Source organism: Haliaeetus albicilla, chromosome Z, assembly GCF_947461875.1.
Source record: "Haliaeetus albicilla chromosome Z, bHalAlb1.1, whole genome shotgun sequence".
NCBI classification, from domain to species: domain Eukaryota; kingdom Metazoa; phylum Chordata; class Aves; order Accipitriformes; family Accipitridae; genus Haliaeetus; species Haliaeetus albicilla.
The window spans coordinates 370,142-389,873 of NC_091516.1; the positions used below are offsets into that span (position 1 = coordinate 370,142).

Below are 19,732 nucleotides of genomic sequence, written 5' to 3' on the forward strand. Positions count from 1 at the left end.
TCAATGATCTCAAAGGTCTTTTCCAAACTAAGGGATTCTATGATTCTAATACTGTGCTTCTTACTCAACTATTAGAATCAATTTAATAGCATTGTATTTCCTTTTTGCATCAATACCAAGATTTTAATTGTATCACCCGTCACTAGATTTTCAAGAGGGAGCTTAGACACCTTCACGAGTAACTTATACTTGTGAAGTAATCCATAGAATGGAACACAAGGAAGTGAAAAGAGATAAGGAAGATAAACAAGAATGAAACAAAGATGAAATAAGATTAGAAATAAGATACAGGTAGGAAAGAAAATGAACTGTCACAAAGATGATCATGTGTACTGTTACTGGATGCTCAAGAGAAGATCAAAAAAATGGAGTGCCACCTGTTGTCACTCAAAACTTCAAAACTGCACAATCGACATTATTCTAGGTTGAAAATGTTAAAGTTAAAAATAGAAATATTTTTCAATTGAGCAAAAGAATGGGAAAAATATGATAAAAATACTTGGACAAAAAATCAGAATTATTCTTTAAAGAAGCCAACAAGAAGTCACAATAATAAGTATTACATTTGTAACAAACGATTACTTTATTAAATAGAGCTGCTTTTCATACCTGAGGAAGCAGCATATTTTCTTGTGCATATACTGGAGATGCAGTCAAATGCGCCTACTAAGAAAGAAACCTAAGAAAGAACCCCCTCTTCTCAATACCTGAAGTTGCTCGAAAGCTTAAGCAAAAATAAGTCATAAGAATTAGAATGGAAGAAAATATGATCAGTGTTCATATGGACTACAGAAATCAAAGACATAGCTATATTAGTAATACTGATTTCAGTTCTAAGAATGATATATCAAAAAAGAAGAAAACAGGAAGAATACAAAAATAGCAGAAGAAAGTTCAGACAGAAATTTGCAATATAATGTTAAAAATATAAGGAGAGGTATAGAAAAAACTACCATACAAAAGGGAAAAAAAATCCCAGACTCTGTAAATTAGAAAGTGGGCTTATAAAACAACAAATGATACAAAGAAAATAAACTAGGCTGCTATTACTCAGAAACCAAAAACCAGTAAATTCAAAATTGACAAGAAAAAATGCTTAAACCCCCCTTTTTCTCAGCCTTGTGGTTCTTGTCTTGTTTACTGTCAGTGGCTGAACATGAAGCTCTTCAGATATCCCGTAGGTCTTGTATCGCTGTTACCTAACAAGCTGTGTATCAGGAAACATAATTAACATCAATCAATATCTCAAAAGCCTCTTCCTTCCCCTTACAATATATCCAAGGTTCTCATCACACTCATGACAGACACAATCATTCCCCTCCCTGAAACTGTATCCTGAATTTTACCCAATTTCTCCATTCTTGTCCAGGCAGCATCCATCAAATACTGACTATTCAGAAGAGACTGTCAGCTACTTGTGTCATTGTCAATCTATGGGTGTCCATCTTTCCTTTTCCGTCTATCAATCTTACTGTTCTCCTTTGCCCAGCAGCACTAAGAAGCAACTTTTACCTTTTCTTCATTTTCTCCATCCAACTCAACAGAGCAGAGTCTTTGCATATAAATGAAGCCTCTCAAGAAGCAACTGGGAGAACCTAACATGACATTTTCTTTATTAAGCTGATTATTCTGTAAATGCAACAGATTCTTGCCTTTTTCCTCTGAAGAATGGGTTATTGACTCCAATCATAGGCTGAATATCAGACAAATGAACAGCTTTGATCCAGTACAGCCATTTCTATGTTCTTGTGTCTGAAAGGATTTAAATACCTCCTACGGAAGCACAACAGTTTTGTGTTAGCAACCATGTGCCTCAGTATAAATCCTAAGCAACAAGCACTGAAATAATCATTATCTTGGATGTGGGCCTCTTAATACCCTTAAAAACCAGAACCGGTAATCCAAATGATCCTCTGTGTGATTTTCCCAGCCAACCTGAAGGTCTGTTAACAGGACAAACATCATTACTTCCAAAAGGATACTGTATCTCTCGGCTGAAGCATCACCAGTTATGTACTCGGGTTTTATCAAGATTGCAGACTGGAAATGGAGACACCAAAGACTGTTAGCAAATCAGTTGGTTCTACCACTTCTAAAATATTAAACTGAAACACTGGTGCTTTTAATAAAAGTAGTATTGGAAAACATGCACATTTTGCATTGTTTCCATAAATAATCTGAAAAAGTGCACAACACTTAACAAGAGATCAAAAAACCCAACAGGCATTGAAGCTTCCCTAAAGACCCCCTTTCTTAAAGTGTTTGACAATGAAATAATAAGGTAGTAAGCTATGTATTACTGGCAAGTGTTACACAGCTGCCACAAGATACTAAGCCAAACTACCTTGACTCTGAAATGTAACACCTTCCCTATTTACAGAGAGAAGACCGCTGTGAGAACCACTCTTCACTTTCCTCTAGTGCAGAGCTACAACTTCACAGTTCCATACCTCTGCAGCAGCCTCCTTGCTCTCTGAGCTAAGACGTGAACAGGCACAGGAGAAGGCACTAAGCTACTACGTGGTATTTGAAAGCCATCTGCTGTCTCCTGGAAGATGCAGTGAGCCATAGGGGAGCAACCTTAAGCACAGTCCAGCTTGAATGAGGTTTGTTGGATCACAGTAAGCCTCAGTAAAATCATCTTAAATATGATTAACTACTGCTGCTGTCAAACAACTTGAATTTCGGAAGGATATGGATTCAAACATAGTGATAACAGTCTTACAATTAAGTTTTGGGTTGGTTGTCCATCTAAATTTAACTGGGTTGTAAACGGAAAATCAGTATGTAAAACCATACACACTTATGCAAAAAACATACTCACAGTGAATTGATTTTTAATATCTGTAGATCTTAAAGCCTACCGCTGGTTATTTTTCTATTTGTTTTATTACTTCTGTATACAAAAGACACATAATATAAATACTAAAGGAGCAAACAACAACAACAACAAAGGTCAAGTATGCAGAGGAATAAAAAAAATATTGTTGTAAGCATTTTGCATAATTTTCTATACAACAAACGTCAATTAGTTTCAGGAAAAGAGGGCAAGCAATTTGCAAAAGCATGAGGTACTTCTGGCTGGTTGCTAAGAGTCATACCCTTGATCTCTGTTAGGATTATCTATTGCTAACTATCATTGCAGTGATACAAAGACACATACTACAAATGCCTTTAGTTATCTTGTTCACAGATAGCTACTGTGGCTGACAGTCTTTGACTTAAAACTGATGGGTGACAGCATATTGCCATGTTACTTTTTTTAAGAAACCACACATCTGTTGATTAATATACCCATAAAAAAATTTGGATTTCATAACTGAAAAAGTGTGTTCACAACAAAAGTTTGAATGTTTCACTGATCAAAACCTGTTCAGAAAGTGGTTTATGGCTACTAAGTTACCCTTATGAGAAACTTACTTTTAAATGTGTAAATCAGATCAGAAGTCTAAAGGTAAACTAGAAAAAGAAAAGCATCCAATGTACAGATTTGTATATATGTTATGAACAGTGCACCAAATTCAAAATATTACAATACAATGTAAAAATAATACAATACAGTTTATTCCTATAAAAAACATAATCTCATAACAACAATGGAATCACCATAATCTAAGGGGATATAATTCACATGCAAAAGATCGAGAAGAACATAGGACTACAGTCCTCCATTCAGCCCTTTGACAATAGCAGCCTAAACACTTGAGGTCTTCCACAGCCTCATTTTTTTCTAGGGTTTTGTTTTCAATGTTAATATCTGCCAAATGTGAACATTTTGATTTGGTAAGACTGTTCTTGTATTTTACAGCACTGTAAATAGCTATATAAGATGAAAGATGAAGAAAAATTAGATGTAAGTAGAGTACTGTAGGTCTAGTTCTGGTTTCCTCCATACTGATATTACAGAATTAATCTGGCTTCACAGTAATATGTTTCCAATGACTACTCCTGAATTCATGTCTGAATTTGATCAAATAAATTAACTCTCCTTGGTACAAGGCATTTAGAATAGATGGACCAAAGTTACACCAGTAATTTAAAATGGAATGAGAAAATCATATTTACCAGCATTTCACATGGAAGAAAAGTGATACACTAGTTGGAACACCTGGACACATGGTTTTGGGCCACACACAGATGGCCTGATGTAAATCTACAGCATCAGGAACATCTTAGACTTGTTATACACACACATATCAGTTGCATAGCACATGTACAGGAGGGATGACATGTCCTGGATGCATCTAACTCACTCCATAAGCAGGGGAAGGCTGATCTGCCTATTTGTCCACAAATAACCCAACTAGAGAGACTGCTGCTGCTCTGCCTATTGCTCAGGATAGCAGATTATCCCAGAAAGTGGCAAGGTAGTAGATAACTCGCAGTAATTTACTGGCACACTGTTAAAGCAGTTAGTTGGTTTAAAGAAAAGAAGTTGGATTCTACTTGTTGCTCTCTAAATTGGTGATAACTGGTCAAAGTCATGCATATTAGTGAGCTCTAGGTTAAATATTAAATTTAATTCACATCAAACTCCTTACCGAATCCAGACTATTTAACAAAAGCATGGATTTTAGTGATTGAAAAGCAAAGAAAAATGACCATAAAGCTACAGATAGAAGATGGACCAAGAGAGAATAAAGACAGATATATTTATGCAAAATTAGGAAAAATGCAAGGAGGGAAAAAAGGTCAAGATGCAGACAATACATTAGGAAAAGTATCCAGCTCTGTACCTGACCTTCAGAATAACTATTAGACACATAAGGAATAAACAGAAGCATGAGAAGACGAAATCACTGATACTAAAGTGACTAAATATGACAGTAGTACAAAACCACCTGAAAACTGAAAGTAAAAAATTAATAAGGAAGGAAGGAATGGGAATGAGAAACTTTTGGGGAGGCACAGCACATTTATTAATCCTTTTATTTTGAATATTAATATTCTGTTTCTCTAAGCATATTTGGATCATAGTGGACTTCTCTGCAAGGTCTTAAGTCATAGTTTTTTAAGCTAAATGCTGCATGTATTCTAACAACTTTGATGTTGTTATGCTCTTAAATATTTAAGCATTGAATATGCTCTCATCTCTAACTTTTCTATTGTGTATTTAATATAGTTTAGGAGACTGATATCATATTCAGCTCACAGAAATAGCCAAGTCTTCCCTGTCCTCTTTGCTTCACTTCTTCCCCTCATGTTCTGATAGAAAATCTTATCAGGAGAGTGGCAACTCTCAGAAATGAAGCAATGAAATCAGGTCCATTTCAAGTTTTCTATAATGGCCTTAAATATGCTCTAAAATGTCTGAACTCTCTTTAGTAGCAAATATCTTATACACAGAATTTTTCTGTAACTTAGATGATATGGTAAAACCAGTAATTCTGGAAAAGAAGATCAGGTATTTTAAATAAGCAGATATAAAAAAGAAAAAAATGCAGAAGCACTGAAAAAAAGGAGTGGGATGCCATGAAAGAATAATCATAATCTGACGAAATCCATTGGCTTTGGCAGGTTTAGATTAACCTCTGTAGGAAAAAAAAACCACTAAGAAAATAAATCACAAGATAATGTTGGAAGGAAAATCACTATGATAATCAGATGTGTCACTCTTCACATTTTGCTTCAGTTCCTCCCTTCTCTCTACAAGATACAGGACAGTATCACTATTGAAAAATGTTCATCTGGCATTATCTGCAGACAAACTAACAGTGATTTTTTTTTTTTTAAATGGGCATATAACACCACAAGAGATACTGAAACAATAAAAATAAATGGTTAATACATGCAGACTAATAATTAAAACATAGGGCTAATTAAGAAAGACATTTAATCACCTTTGAAGTTACGTGACAATATGAAAAAGAAAAGCACAACAAACTCCAGAGATTCTGGCAAAGCACATAAACTTTAGTTGCTCACTCATTCATTCTTATGTATTATGAAGCGTCAACTGAAGTGTAACCTTCTATTTTCCTTTAGAAACAAAAAGGAAAAATATTTTAAAGTTTTAGCAGAAAACAATTAACTTCTGACAGCAATTTAATCAACTTTTTCAACTTCCTTCCCCACCCATCAAAAAACTATTAGGCATTTTCCTCTTGCACTTACTTATCTCAGTTCCATTTGGATTTTCATTCTTTCAGATACAAAAAACTGGTATGAAATAACATGTGTATGTTGGAGTGTGGTTTTACTTCAGTGACACATGCATTAATTCTTTTTACTAAAGAAGAACACTGTGCTTGAAACTGTTGACAACTATTCTGCACCTCAGTGTTCTAAAAACTTTGTTTCTTATCATTGGGAAATTAACATTTTTTATAGTGGCATACTTGTGTGTGAATTTAAGCCTGATTATAAAGCTACAACAAAGATCAAAAATACTTCCAGAGTTCATCATACTTTAATTATGTCTTCCTCATTTCATAGCTTACAGAAAAACATGTCACATTACCTTCTTTTCTATTATTTAATTCTATTTTAGATAAACATTTTACTTACACAAATGGAGTCTTTTAATCCATCTAACTGGGAAATGCATTCACTTGTTAGAATAATCCAGGTCTGGCATTTAAATCAGGTATATTGCATATATGTTTTTGCCTGTGTATATCTCCCTCACTCATGAGGGACACCTGCACAGTGAAGAACAGGCAGATCTTGTTGATCCCTGATAAGGTCACAGAGGCTTAGCTATAATATAGCCCTGCTTAATCCTCATTGGTTTTGCCTACTGAGCACAAGGCTGTTTCCTTGACAACACAGCTGCAGTTTCCACAGCATCCAGAGCCACATGTGATGTCCAGGTTTAGGGTATGGCCCAGCTGAAAATCTATTATTCAATGCTATTTTCTACAAGTCATTGTAGGCTAAAATTAAAATCAGTGAAAATCTTCCATACGTTCTATTTCTTCTGTTTAATATTAAGCCCTTTGCTATTACTTACTTACAAAGACATTCCCTATATGGGATGGACACTTCTGAAACTCAGGAGCCATGACAATTCTTGTCTTGGTGAGCACACAGTCTAAGGTTATTCTTTATTCAAGGCATGTCATTTACATGTGATATGGAAGTAAGAATTAATCATCAGCTGGTGATATAAGACGACTGACAGAAGTTGGAAACATAAAAAAATGCAGTATTAATCTGGAAAGTGGAAATACGACTAATGACATCACAACAGGGAGACAATTTTACTTTTTTTTAAACTTTTTGAAATGTTTTTTCAAAAAGTGACTGGCATACATTATACCCAGTGAACTAGTTTGGAAGTTGAGAATCATGCAGGACCATGCAAAGCCTATCATATTTTTTAAGCCTCACCTCACATCTTAACCAAGGCAGTCAACTGTCTATCCTCTTCAGGCTAATCAGAGATTTGTCATCTAACATTGTCACTATAATGACTTAGTATTAAAATAATTTCTCGGCTTTCTCGGCTGAAATGGCCAATGCATTAGGAGAAGTGGCCCAGAGAAGTTCTTCTGTTGTTTTATTATCACTGAATTAGAAAGAGGTTATCTGATTTGTAAATGCTCACAGTGTGTTGTCGTGGTTTAACCCCTGCCAGCAACTAAGCACCATGCAGCTGCTCACTCTGGATTTAAGTATTTCAGTATTTCCTGGAAATTTCAGGGATGAGTTGAAACTGCTAAGTGTATATGTAAGTAACTGCTGAAAAACATCTTGATTATCCCATGGTAAGTGGATGCTGGGCAATATACAAAGATTTCAAAAGCAGAAGTGCAATTAGGTCCTCTGGTTAGAAGTTGAATGTAGACAAATTCAGGACAGAAGTAAGGTGAAGAATTTCAACATTACTGACAATTAGGCTTTGAAATAACTGCTGGAGGACCATGTGGAATATTCCATGAATTAATTCTGGATGATTTTCTAGGTTGTACATTCTACTTTAAAAAACAATAAATGCATGGAAATTCTAGCCCCAAACTAGAGAGAAAAGCTGATTAGACAATGACAGCATTATAATCTATAACTCATTACAGGGGAAAAGAAGTGTTCAGAATAAATCAATATAGAGTAATCTGTGACACTGGCAATTTTGAAGATGCACATATTCTTGAGTTTCACAGAAATACAGCAGACTAGCCCAAGAACTGTACATGCAATGTTCCAGTGCTCAGCTAATTAAATGTAGTTTGTTGCCATGAAATGCAAGAACACCTAAAAGTCTGTCTTCCACTGAGTTCTGAGCTTGGCAAGACTTACAAAACTTGGTACTCAGAGGCTACAGCTGTACTCATAACTTAACTGTGCCCAGTACCACTCTCTGGCACTCAGACTAACTGCCCTAGAATAGAACAAGTCCATATTACTAAACTCTATTATCTTCCATGTACAGGTTGTCTGCAAGCAAACTGCCATCTGGGAATGACCCACAGCCTGTACAAACTCCCAAACTCTGGAAATTTTTAGCAATGACCTGGGCAAAACTCTACTCCTTTGTACAAATAATAAAACTGTATGGATTGTGAGCACGACTTCCAGTGAGGGGCGGGGAAATTCCCTGGCACTATGTAACTTACTAACATTCACAGAACCAAGGAGGTGAGACTTCATGTGGAAAAAAACTTCTGACCTCAGAGCTTGGGAGGTTGTCATGATCCTGCATTTGCCTGTCAATGAAGCAATATCTTATTATTGTGAACAGTGGGACCAATCCACTTTTACTGAATTTAGAACTAATATGAAATCTAGCCTCTTTCAAGCATTTGAAATAACCATAATAGTGGCCTATGGTGTTTAGTTCTATCCAGAAACCCCAGAACAAAATGAGTCCAAAGAAACTTAAAATTGAGAAACAAACCAAAAATTTTAACCCAGAAACACATGATTTGTTCAAGTAGAAGCCAGAAATCCTCCATTATTTCATACACCATATGTCCAAATCAATGCTCTAAGTCATGATTGATCAGTTGAATCATCTCTGGTAAAACAAGCTGAGAATCCCAAATTAGCCTGGAATACGAAGATTTCACAGGATTTTTTTTTTTTTTTTTTTTTCCAAGGAGGAAGAGCATTACTGCTACTGTAAATCAATAGAGCTACTGAGCCTCTGGTATTTGTCCTAAAAATATTTCAGAGTAAGTATGAAGTGAGGGTCAGCAAAAAGTAGCTGAGATTGTGACAGCTGATCTATAAAGTTATTTGTACTTCCTGAAAATATATGGCTGGGAATAATAAATTAAATATATCAAATTAAGAACAACATGGAAAGATAAAAATGATAATGGTTAATGGCTGACGAGTCACAGCCATACAGCACTAACTGATAAGCACAAGATGTTACAGGCTGTAATTTCTAATGTTCTATCAGTTTTGGTTGACTTAATAAATTTCAGATCTTCTCTAAGGGTACATAATTTATTCCAAATGGTTAGATTTAGATATCTGGATTAAGAGCAAAACTACCATGAAAGAACAGAAATGGATATAGACAGGTGAGGAAGAAGGAAACAATGCATACAGTGATCAGCATTATAAGCTGTAATCTCAGCAAAACCTTGATCAAACCATTATGAACTTTGTGCAGCTAGCAGAGCAAAAGTGATAGTAAGAAGCCATGGGATACAAGGGGATTCCTGAATGTTTACACAAATTCCTATCAAGTGGGAAAGACAACATGAGAGAAAGAAAAATAAGTACCCTTTGGAAATTTAACAAGTGGGCAATAATGGCTGGCATAGAAAGGGAGGGAGGGAGGTAGCATTGGGGGTGCATAGTAAAAGGTTTAGGAACAAGTTTAAAAGTGGATACAGAAATGAAATGGTGACAAACTACACACTGCAGCAGTATTTTAGATAAATACACATGGAATAAGGCTATGTTTTTCAAACTTCAGAGAAAGGATTTTACAATAATTAAGATAAATGGTGAAACAAGAGAAAACAAATGTGTCAGTTCTGTAGCTGAATAACGAAGGTGTTATTTTAGAAATATTCTTCAGTTAAGTATAGGCAAAAAAATTATACAGTAAATCTAGCCAGATAATTCCTTGTACTACATCAAAGTTACGCAGTGCTACAATGCATAGAATAGATCCTACATAAAATTACTTTATTGGTTTAAATTTGTTCAAAAAATGCTGACAGGGTAACTTTCTACTGGCAGATCTTTTATCTGTGATTTCTAATGTCCTATCTGTTTTGGTTGACTTAATAAATTTCAGATCTTCTCTGGGAACATAATTTGTTCCAAATCGTTAGAGTTAGATATTTGGATTAAAATTCTAGTTTCACATAAATCAAGAGCAAAACTACCATGCAAGAATAGAAATGGATAGACAGGTGAGGAAGAAGGAAACATTGAATACAGTGATCAGTATCACTGACCACATATCAAGTACTCTCATATAAAAGCAAAAAGCTGTTAAAAGATCTTTTCTTGTGTGCAGTGGCTAATTTAACAGAAATGCACTATGTGCCCACATGTGTTCTAACCCAGCTTGCACTGGGCAAATTCAGTACTAATGACTGTGGAACAAGAATGGGCTGAAGGTGGCATCCAGGCTCCAGTAGCATGTGACAGACACATTGCCAGCATCAAGGCAAGAAACAGGAGAGGGAGATAAGTCTGCAGCAAAAGGAAGGGTTTTGTTTTGTCCCGTTGAACTGGAACTTTATACTTGATGTTCATGGAGAGGTGTCTGAGTGATTTTAGATTAGATGGAGCAAGACTGAAGTAAAGAAGCAGATAATAGCTTGACCTCATGGTTAATAGACTTGAGATATCTGAGCCTGAATAAAGCATTGAAATGTACCTTGTGGTAAAAACACTTAGAAGAGGATTTAATCAATTGAGAACACAGCAGTTTGTTTCTTAGCAACGCAGGTCACCAAGAACACATCATTCCACTCATATAATTATTCTCCTATTGAATATGGTTAAATTCAAGTATTCAATTTTTCCTTTCAAATATCTCAAGTGTACAAGCTTACATGACAAAAAAGATCAGGTTAGCGCAAGTGCAAGCACAGTCTCATCACAATGACCTTCCACCTTCAAGAATAGTAGAGCTGAAAATGTGAAGAAAATTATTGTGGGGTTTGGGTTTTTGGGGGGGGCTTTTTGTTTTGTTTAATTTAGTTTTGTTTTTAAACACCCAAAAAACCCAATAGAAAGTGTTCTCCATCTGTCTGGCCCATATTTGTCAATAGTCCTGGGAAGTCAGAAAAACTATGAATTGTATTGCTTTCAGACACTGGTAAAGAAAAATGGGACCTTTGAAAGAATGTAGTAAGAGAGACAATATCAATTTTCTAAGATACTAATATAGTACAGTGATAAGCAAGATAGAGTAGACCTAGTAAAATAACCACAGTTAATCAAAGTAACAGCATTTGGTGAATACTCTTTGTGCTTTAGTCTCTTCATGTTTCACAAGTTAGAAAAAGTCTAAACCCAAAACTTTTCTGTAAACTTGTGAAAACTTACTTTGAATAAAACATTGCCTATGAAAAACTATTAATTATTTGCTCATTTCAATTCTGAGAAAGCTATTATTTACGCAGGTGATTGAACCGCACAAAGTTTTCAGATTGCAGCTGTAAGACAGTGAAGAGACACCAAGTAGCTTTTGGAAAATGACAGGCTGTTTAAAGTAGTGCTAAAAAGAGTGTTCAGTCTGTAAAGACTATGAGCACCTTGCATTATGAATGCTCTGTGAAAACACTGTTATAAAATATTTTACACATTTAAAAAATAATTTAATACACAACCAAACCATTAATTAGCCATTTCAAAACTTAATGATGCAGAAGCAGACATCTCATCTGGGAGTGAGACTTTTATAAGAAATACAACTACATTTAGAAAGACAGCTAATGTTACCAGACAAAGAAGGACCTACAGGAAAGCCCCAGAGTTAATTATTAGAAATTCTGAAACAGACGACAACTGCAAACACAGTTTTATCTGCATCATGTGTTTTACATCCATACCAGATTAAAAAAAATTGATAATTAGGAAAGCAACTTAATTTTCATAACTACCTTAAAAAACCTCAGCTGAAAAACACAGCAAATAATCACTACAAATGTTTAAAAAAAAATAATGACTAATGTGATTAATCTAGTTTTTAAATTCTTTAAAAAGAATGACTAAACAACAAAGATTTCAAGTTCACTCCTTTTGGAGGCTAGCACATACTGGGCAAGATAAAAGCAAAAGCAAAGTTAAGTGGCTATAAGGCTTTCTGCAACAGAAGAAGGAATAAGAAAGAGGAAAAGACACTAATTAATCAAAAAGAATACAAGCATACTCAGGGTTAGTTCATGTTTAAAAACAAGATTCTTACATGGTAGTTCATGTTTACACCCACTCTAGAAGAACCCCAAATCCCTAAGTTCTTACAATAATATTCACAGGAGAATGAAGATGTAAATGATGTTAAAATATATTTGTACTAAGGTTAAGATATCAAAAACAATGCCAAAACCCAAGTTACAAATAAAATAACATGTTGATCACAACTGCTATTTTATTACAGTCAGGACCTTAAGTGAACGGCTGTCCTAGCATATATGGTGGTAATATGCATCTTGCCAGCTAACTGAAGGAGTCATTAGAGCTACGAACACCACTTTCAAATATAAGCTACTGAGGATTTCCAAGCTGTTATCCTGTTCTTGTCTTTACACAATGTATTTATGTCCTGTCTACTGCAGAGTGAGCTCTACCACCCTAACTTGCCAAGAAATTCCTCTGAAAATTCTACTACCTATATCCTTAAGTTATTATGAATGTATGTTAATCAGATTCTAACACAGATCAGTTGGAAGATGCTGATATTCTACTTGAAAGGCAGATTCTCTGCTAATACTGCGTTAACATGGACACTGAACTGAAACTTGTCAGCCTTTTCTGATTCACACAGAGATTTAAAAGTTTCTTTTCTCCTAAGAACTTTCTATTTGATATTTTCCTTTATTCTCTATATCTTATATCTTAGAACTTGTTGACTTCTCTTCTGTGAGATCACTTCTTTTGCTGGATCCACTAGTGAATAGAACGCTCCCAGATCATTGGGGCTTAAACACTGAAATCATAATTCACAGCTCCAAAAGAATTAAATGATTTAAAACACAATCAAGCACATGACAAGATTATAAACTGTAGCCGATAACAACTTTTACTTGTTAAACAGGTATATATATTAAATGCTCAAAACATTGTAAAGTCATAAAGTAACAATGTAAAAAAAGTAACAATAAGCAGTCTCACATACATCAGGTTTAGGTCAGCTGAAATTATTTGTGGAAGTATTACAAATCTAATTAATAGTTTTAGCTGGAAAAGTAATGAATTAAGGTTTCATTTTAGAATTTTTTCAAAACAGCTTCTCTGTACTAAATTAACTTCAATTTTAAAATAAAATTTTCATCAGCATGCCTAAAAATACAGAAAACAGTAAATTTTCATCATCTACAAAGGAAAATGGTTAAATGACTTACACCATGTCACACAGTCAGGAGATTTGGGCAGGAGGACTTGTTTCACATTGCTTGTTTCAAAAACTCTAGGGATTCTTTCAGCCTCCAGGATCTGAAAGGAGAGTTAAGCACAGGTTAAAAAGGGAGCAGTAGTAGAGGCACTAAAATCAGACAGAAAATCTTCCAATTTCTAAAAACCAGTGTAGCTTTCAGCATTACAGAATGTATTTTTTAATGTGATGGTGATAGATTTTTCTTTTTGTCCTACTTAATGATGCCTTGTCAAGTGTGTTCAGGTAATTACCAAAAGTCTAACAGCAAAATGAAACAACCCAAATTGCCAGCATCTCTGCGTATGAAAATACAAATTTTCAATCACTGCAGCTCCAATTTTGATTCCTATATAATTACCCTTCATTACAGCAACAATGTTAAGACATACAAGTAAGTTCCACCAATCTTAATTGTCTTACAGTAGTAATTCATGTAATTTTTGATTGCATAGTTATAAAGACATTGCATAATTTGTCCTGTTTCATTAAAAGAATGAAGTTTTAAGATGTGGCCAGCACATCATACAAGGAAACACAGACATCTAGTGATATCTTTTGACCTCATCTTTCTCCCAGTAAAGTAAGTCTTCTAAAAACAGTGCTAGCGGAGTCTCAAAATCTTCAGTGATGGGATATGCCATTTAAAATTTGTAAAATTTCAGCATCCTTCTAGATGCAAATGGAGAAATAAAATCTACATGAAGTCTTACATAGTCTGTAAAGTGTGACAGATGCAGTGATTGTCTCTGGTTGATGGAATTAATCATTTTAGAAAACATTACTAACTTAGAATAATTCAACTAATTTAAACCAAAATATTCTTTATACAATGAACACATTTCAACACAGTGCAGCAAATCTATTACAATTTCCTATTAAGAAATGAGAAAGTGTCAACAGAATTAAACATCTTGTATCTTTTTTCTTTTTCAGAATTAAAAGACACAACAAAATTCCATGTGAGAAAACTTATCCTTACAAGTGTTGTTAACTTAAAAACCAAATAGGTTATCTTGAGATTATTAGTTAAGCAGTATCTGATGTTTGGAAAGCCCAGGAATGTAGTGTTACATGCATCAACCAACTCTCTTTACTAGGCAGTATATTGTTACTTGAATACACTCAAAGAATTATTAGTCATAATAAATTTGAGGGCAAAGTCTGCCAAAATGATCAATACTGAGAGAAATAAAGAACAAAAGAAAAGAATATAGTTTTTTTTCTTTTTTTAATTCTAGCAGTGTTAAGCAAAAACAGCTAGTAGCTTGATAATTATTTGATAATCACTGAATATGAGTTTGCTGGTCAGAAGCTTTCACACTAGTTGCAATGAGAAATAAGATATATCACCAAGAATGAAAAATACTTTAAAAGAACTAAAAGAACTATTTTAGATTCTATCTTGCTCATTCACTAGAATTCTTAGACTCTAGTAAACCAGTGTATTAACTACATACCACTTTATACAGTGCGGCTTTTCAACATGCAGTGACAGCCAATGCAACTCAGTGGTCATTCACTTCCATCTACTAACCAACAACCAACAACTTTTTATCTATTTTTTTGTATATTTCTATTTTCCTTTTTATTATTGCCTTCCAGGTTAATAGTTTCTGTTACTTCCCTTTCAGTTTTTCAGAAATATCAGAGTTTTCATTAACAGATGACAGTCATAGTTCAATAACCTCATATTATATAAAAGACCCTCTAGTGAAAAATATAAGCCCATATGAATGATTTTAAAAAAACCAAACCAAACCACAAACAGTTTTTTTCTATTTTGCTGAATATGTAGCAACTAGATGTTTTGTAAGCTTGATGTTCTTACTACCTGTAAAATTCCAGTAGCGACAGGATCAGAAAGACTGGAGCTAATGTATCTTCCAACAATACATTTGTTTTCTACTTCAGTCTTCTGAATGTTATTAGATAGAGAAGATCACCCCTTCCTAAGCAGAGGGATAAAAATATTTACAATTGGTCAGTAACCATCTGATCTGTAGGAAGTTGGGTGGGCCTAAAGGCAAGACACACAGTGATAAAGTATACAATGTAATAAAAAATTACAGTATTCTCAACATGAGTAAAAGATTTAATTTTAAGGATATTTAGGAAAAACAAAATCTTATTACTCCCCTGAGATAATCACAATAGGCATCATAAGGAAATACATTATTTTCATGGTCTCTTTGCCTAGGCTGTTCTATTTCAATCTCCACAAATCTGTCTCATCCCCTTTCCTCTGTTTTCCACCTCAGTTATTGTTGTCTACATCCTTTCACTCTGTCCAGCAAACCCTAGCTTCTCCATTCCTCCAACCCCCATCAGTGCTGCCACTCTCAAACCAAGTGACTCTCTACCATCCTCTGGCTTCCTCATTGTTTCCTGTCTCCTGCATAACTCTCAATCCTACCGTCCTCATTCACTCTGTTCTTGACTTACAAAATCATCTTCCCAGTTGCATGGAACCTTTTTTTGCAGACAGAAATGTTACGCTTTTAATGGAAAGTGGCTTAACTTTCACTTTTGTAATATAAAGTGGCAGGATACCTTCTGCCTTGTACATTAACTTTAGTATGTGCAATACATATATTGTACTGTCTCAGTACAGGTCCTTTTCATATTTTTTCTTCTTCATTTAATAATAAGAAGTGAAGAAGTTAAGTTTTTAGCAGGCCTGAATTTTGCAAAGGTTTGCAGCAATGTCCAAGTCAACAAAATGACACTTCCAGAAGCATGCAAAGAGGTGGCTTCCTTGTCATGGGGATCATTTTACTGGAATTAGCACTGACTGTCTTGGAGGAGGGATGGAAAACATTAACGGAAAAGGATACATTAATGGAAAAACCACAGAAGAAGGAAGAAAGGAACAAGCTGCTCCTCAGATCCCTTCTTTGTGAAGGATACAAAATAGCCTATTTGACATTCCTGGTTGCTGCAAAAAGTATTTAATAATAATAATGTAATAATAATACTCATATCAACTGGCTAGAACGTATCTTGTGGCCTCTGTTCCCCTGAGAAAGAAAATTTTGACTCAGTCTGCTTCAAGATTGATAACATTAGTTAAGCCATGTCATTCTGATGGCTAATAGCCAAATTTCTATCCCAGTTATACACCTGGAACTGTAAAGAGGACTGATATGCTGTGTAATTCACCCACAAACTCTCACTATTTGGTTTATATATTGTGATATAATTATGAATGCAAATCATACTGTCTGCAAAGACAAAGATGCACAGTTTTTCTCATTCCTGTCTCAAAGACAATACAAGCTTAAGCAACCCAGAATTCAATGCACAACAAATAATCAAAGATTTTGTGATTACATGTGCAAAACTTTTGGTTACTCTGGCTGGTGCAGAAAACCTTTGCTGCATCTCAAGACTCAGTTGCTAGCACAGCTAAAGTAGCCTCCCTTCCTTGAACCATACACCAGTATCATCAGTCCTCTGGGGAAATGATACAGGGATTTGAAGCATATCCACCCAGCCATACTTCATAGTAATTGCACTTTCCATATTTATGATGTTAGCTTCCAAACAACCACATTCACTAATCTGGTAGGTGAACAACTCATCTGTGTTCACGGCAAAACAACAAAAGTTTAAGCAATTCTGCTGCCTTGCAGTTCAGCCCTCAATAACTTCTTCACAAAAAAAGAGGATGTAAATGTAAATTTCCATGAAAATCTATCTCACTCAAGCTTCCTTTTTAGCTTCCTATGCTTGGGCCCATATTTATAGTCAATTTCATAAGATCTAAAAAGCTGATGTTGAATATTGTCAATAAATACTCTTGCAAAATATTGTCCAGATTGTATTTATCAGCAACTGGTCAGAGAAGTTTCAGTCGTACTCAACTTCATTTAACTCATTTGTTACAACATTTTAAAGAATGCTGCTTGCAAACTATATGTGTTGTTTTCTTTGAGATGTTAAAATTAATTTCTACCATCTTGAGCCAAGATAGGCAAGCCAACTGGGTTACTACAAAAAGTAATGAAATGAGTAATGTCATTAATGTGGTTAGATAAGAAGCTGCACTAGATCAATAAAGAGCTCTGGAAAAATTAGGCCAGGTGCAAGGTAAGATATAAAATACAGGCAAGATAAACTAAATTGAAAAATACTTCGTGGCGATGCAGAGAAGCTTAATGCTTTCAAATGCCAGAATAACAGAGCTGATGGAAAAGGTGCAGCTGTTTGTTTCATAAGCAAATCTATAATTAAATGCAATTAAGGATTTAAACTAATATGAGTCAGTTCTAATACTAACTGCCACAAAAGCTTTAGCCCAATTAATATCTGAAAAGTAACTGGCATTATCTACAGATCACTACTGATATGATTAGCATATCAATAATTTGTACTAAAACTGCTGGAGAGGATTAGTTACATTATACAATTGCTCCATGCTCCCTTTTTCGTTCTGTTGTTACTCCAAGCAGACTTAAAGATGGCAAAAGGAAGGAGTTGAATTTAGGAAGAAAGCTATGGTTATATAAAGTAAACCATATGTGTTACATAGAATATGCACCATATTTTCCAAAATCATTGTTGGTTTTACACACACCTATTCAGGCTTTCATTGGTTGTAAAATAACTCTTTCTTGGTACATTCAGTTCATCATCTAGATGATACTCATAACGCTTTGTAAGTCTCCAGAGGAAGCTGCTTGAGACATAGTGTACCCATATTTTGATATGTCTCTTTAAAATCCAGATAAATACTTCAGGGATTGAGATCATCATCACGATGCTTTCCTATTTTCAAGTTTGTTTTTGACTCTGCAATTGCAAACATAATTTCTTCAGCAAACTGAATCTCAGCTGATTCCAATAACAAATTCTGACTCATCACATACAGTGAACAGTTTGAAGTGCAGCAGCAAAACTCCTCTTAATGGTCTATACTTTATTCACACACCCAGACCTGGCTATTGATGCTCTATTATCAGTTACAAAAAAGCCAGTCTTAATCCTGACTAGAATTTGCACTTTAACTTACATCACAGGCCACCAAGTGCTCTATAAACAAAAGAGCACTCAAAGCCATTCAGACCTGACTATAGAGTATCAGATCACCATCTGGTTTGTTCACATGGATAAGGAGTGAGGGGAGTCAATATAAATTCCTTGTAGTGACTTACATTTCTGTATCCAATTATTCATCTTTCCATTCTGGGACTGCATGGCTTTGTAGGTCTAACAGGAATTTTACTTCCAATGGTTGGGGGAGGGTGGCCATGGAGGGTAGAAAACATACACTTTGCTTAGTGTGGAAGAAGTACTAATTCTGCCTTTCAGGCTCACAGGAGGGCAAGCCAATAGTCTTACAGGTATACTATTCCTTATGAATTTAGAAAAGGCTCATTTTTTATGGCTGTGCCTGCAGCAAGGTTTCCCTTCATTTCAAAATCATGTACCTGTCTTCAGAAAAAAACCAAATCAACAGACAGCATTAATTATCATAAAGTTCACATTGCGTCTTAGAGCAGGTTACTGTTCCTCATACACAATTACATTACACAGTACCGATTCATTAACCATACCATCTCACTAACTTAAGTTAAAATATTTAAAAGACAGTATAGGACATTCTTTCTTTCCTAATATCAATACAATATTATTAAAAAGAAAGTTGGAAAATAAACAAGCAGACTTCTATGCGAGTTCAAAATGAGTTTTCCCTCTCCAATATTATTGCTCTTTCCTCTTTTGACAATGACTACTGTTAAAGTGAGGATAAAGATTTTCCCCCATGGCCAAGAAAAGTAATTGCAAGTTTCAACATGTCAATCCCTTCTTCATTTTTTTAAATGTATTTTTTGAAGTGTGTCTTTCTTATGCACAAAGCAAAAGCCATTAAGTAAGCCAGTAATGATGAATATTTTCTCACAGCTCTAGGGTAAAGATTTATAAAGAGATAGCCTCATATAGAAGGGGTAATACTATGTATGTATATACATGAGTTATAGATGTTTACATAAATATATATACATATACACATAAAAAATATATTCATTAAACTTTATTCTGAAATGTAAGAAAAAAATTATATACATGATCTATCAATGTTTAAAAAAAAAATCAAAACACAAATACACATTTGCCTTTATAATCATATCACCTGCTTCCGAAATTTAAAGTTATGTGTGCAAAGAAGCCTGTATTCTTGAAGAAACCAGACAGTTCATGTGCTTTCCATTATAGAAA

General features: G+C 34.7%; 1 protein-coding gene across 9 annotated transcripts in view; it reads right to left on the minus strand.

The window, feature by feature from the left end:
- Positions 1-19,732, minus strand: part of PRLR (prolactin receptor) — a 157,928-nt gene that overhangs the window by 121,414 nt on the left and 16,782 nt on the right. For 6 of the 9 annotated variants that reach the window (XM_069776463.1, XM_069776461.1, XM_069776464.1 and 3 more), the window contains exon 1: positions 6,508-6,660. The gene's annotated coding sequence lies outside the window, so the exon portion shown is untranslated. Of the gene's footprint in view, positions 1-6,507; positions 6,661-13,481; positions 13,573-19,732 lie in introns of those variants that run through there. The other 3 variants (XM_069776456.1, XM_069776457.1, XM_069776452.1) reach the window with 1 other exon arrangement.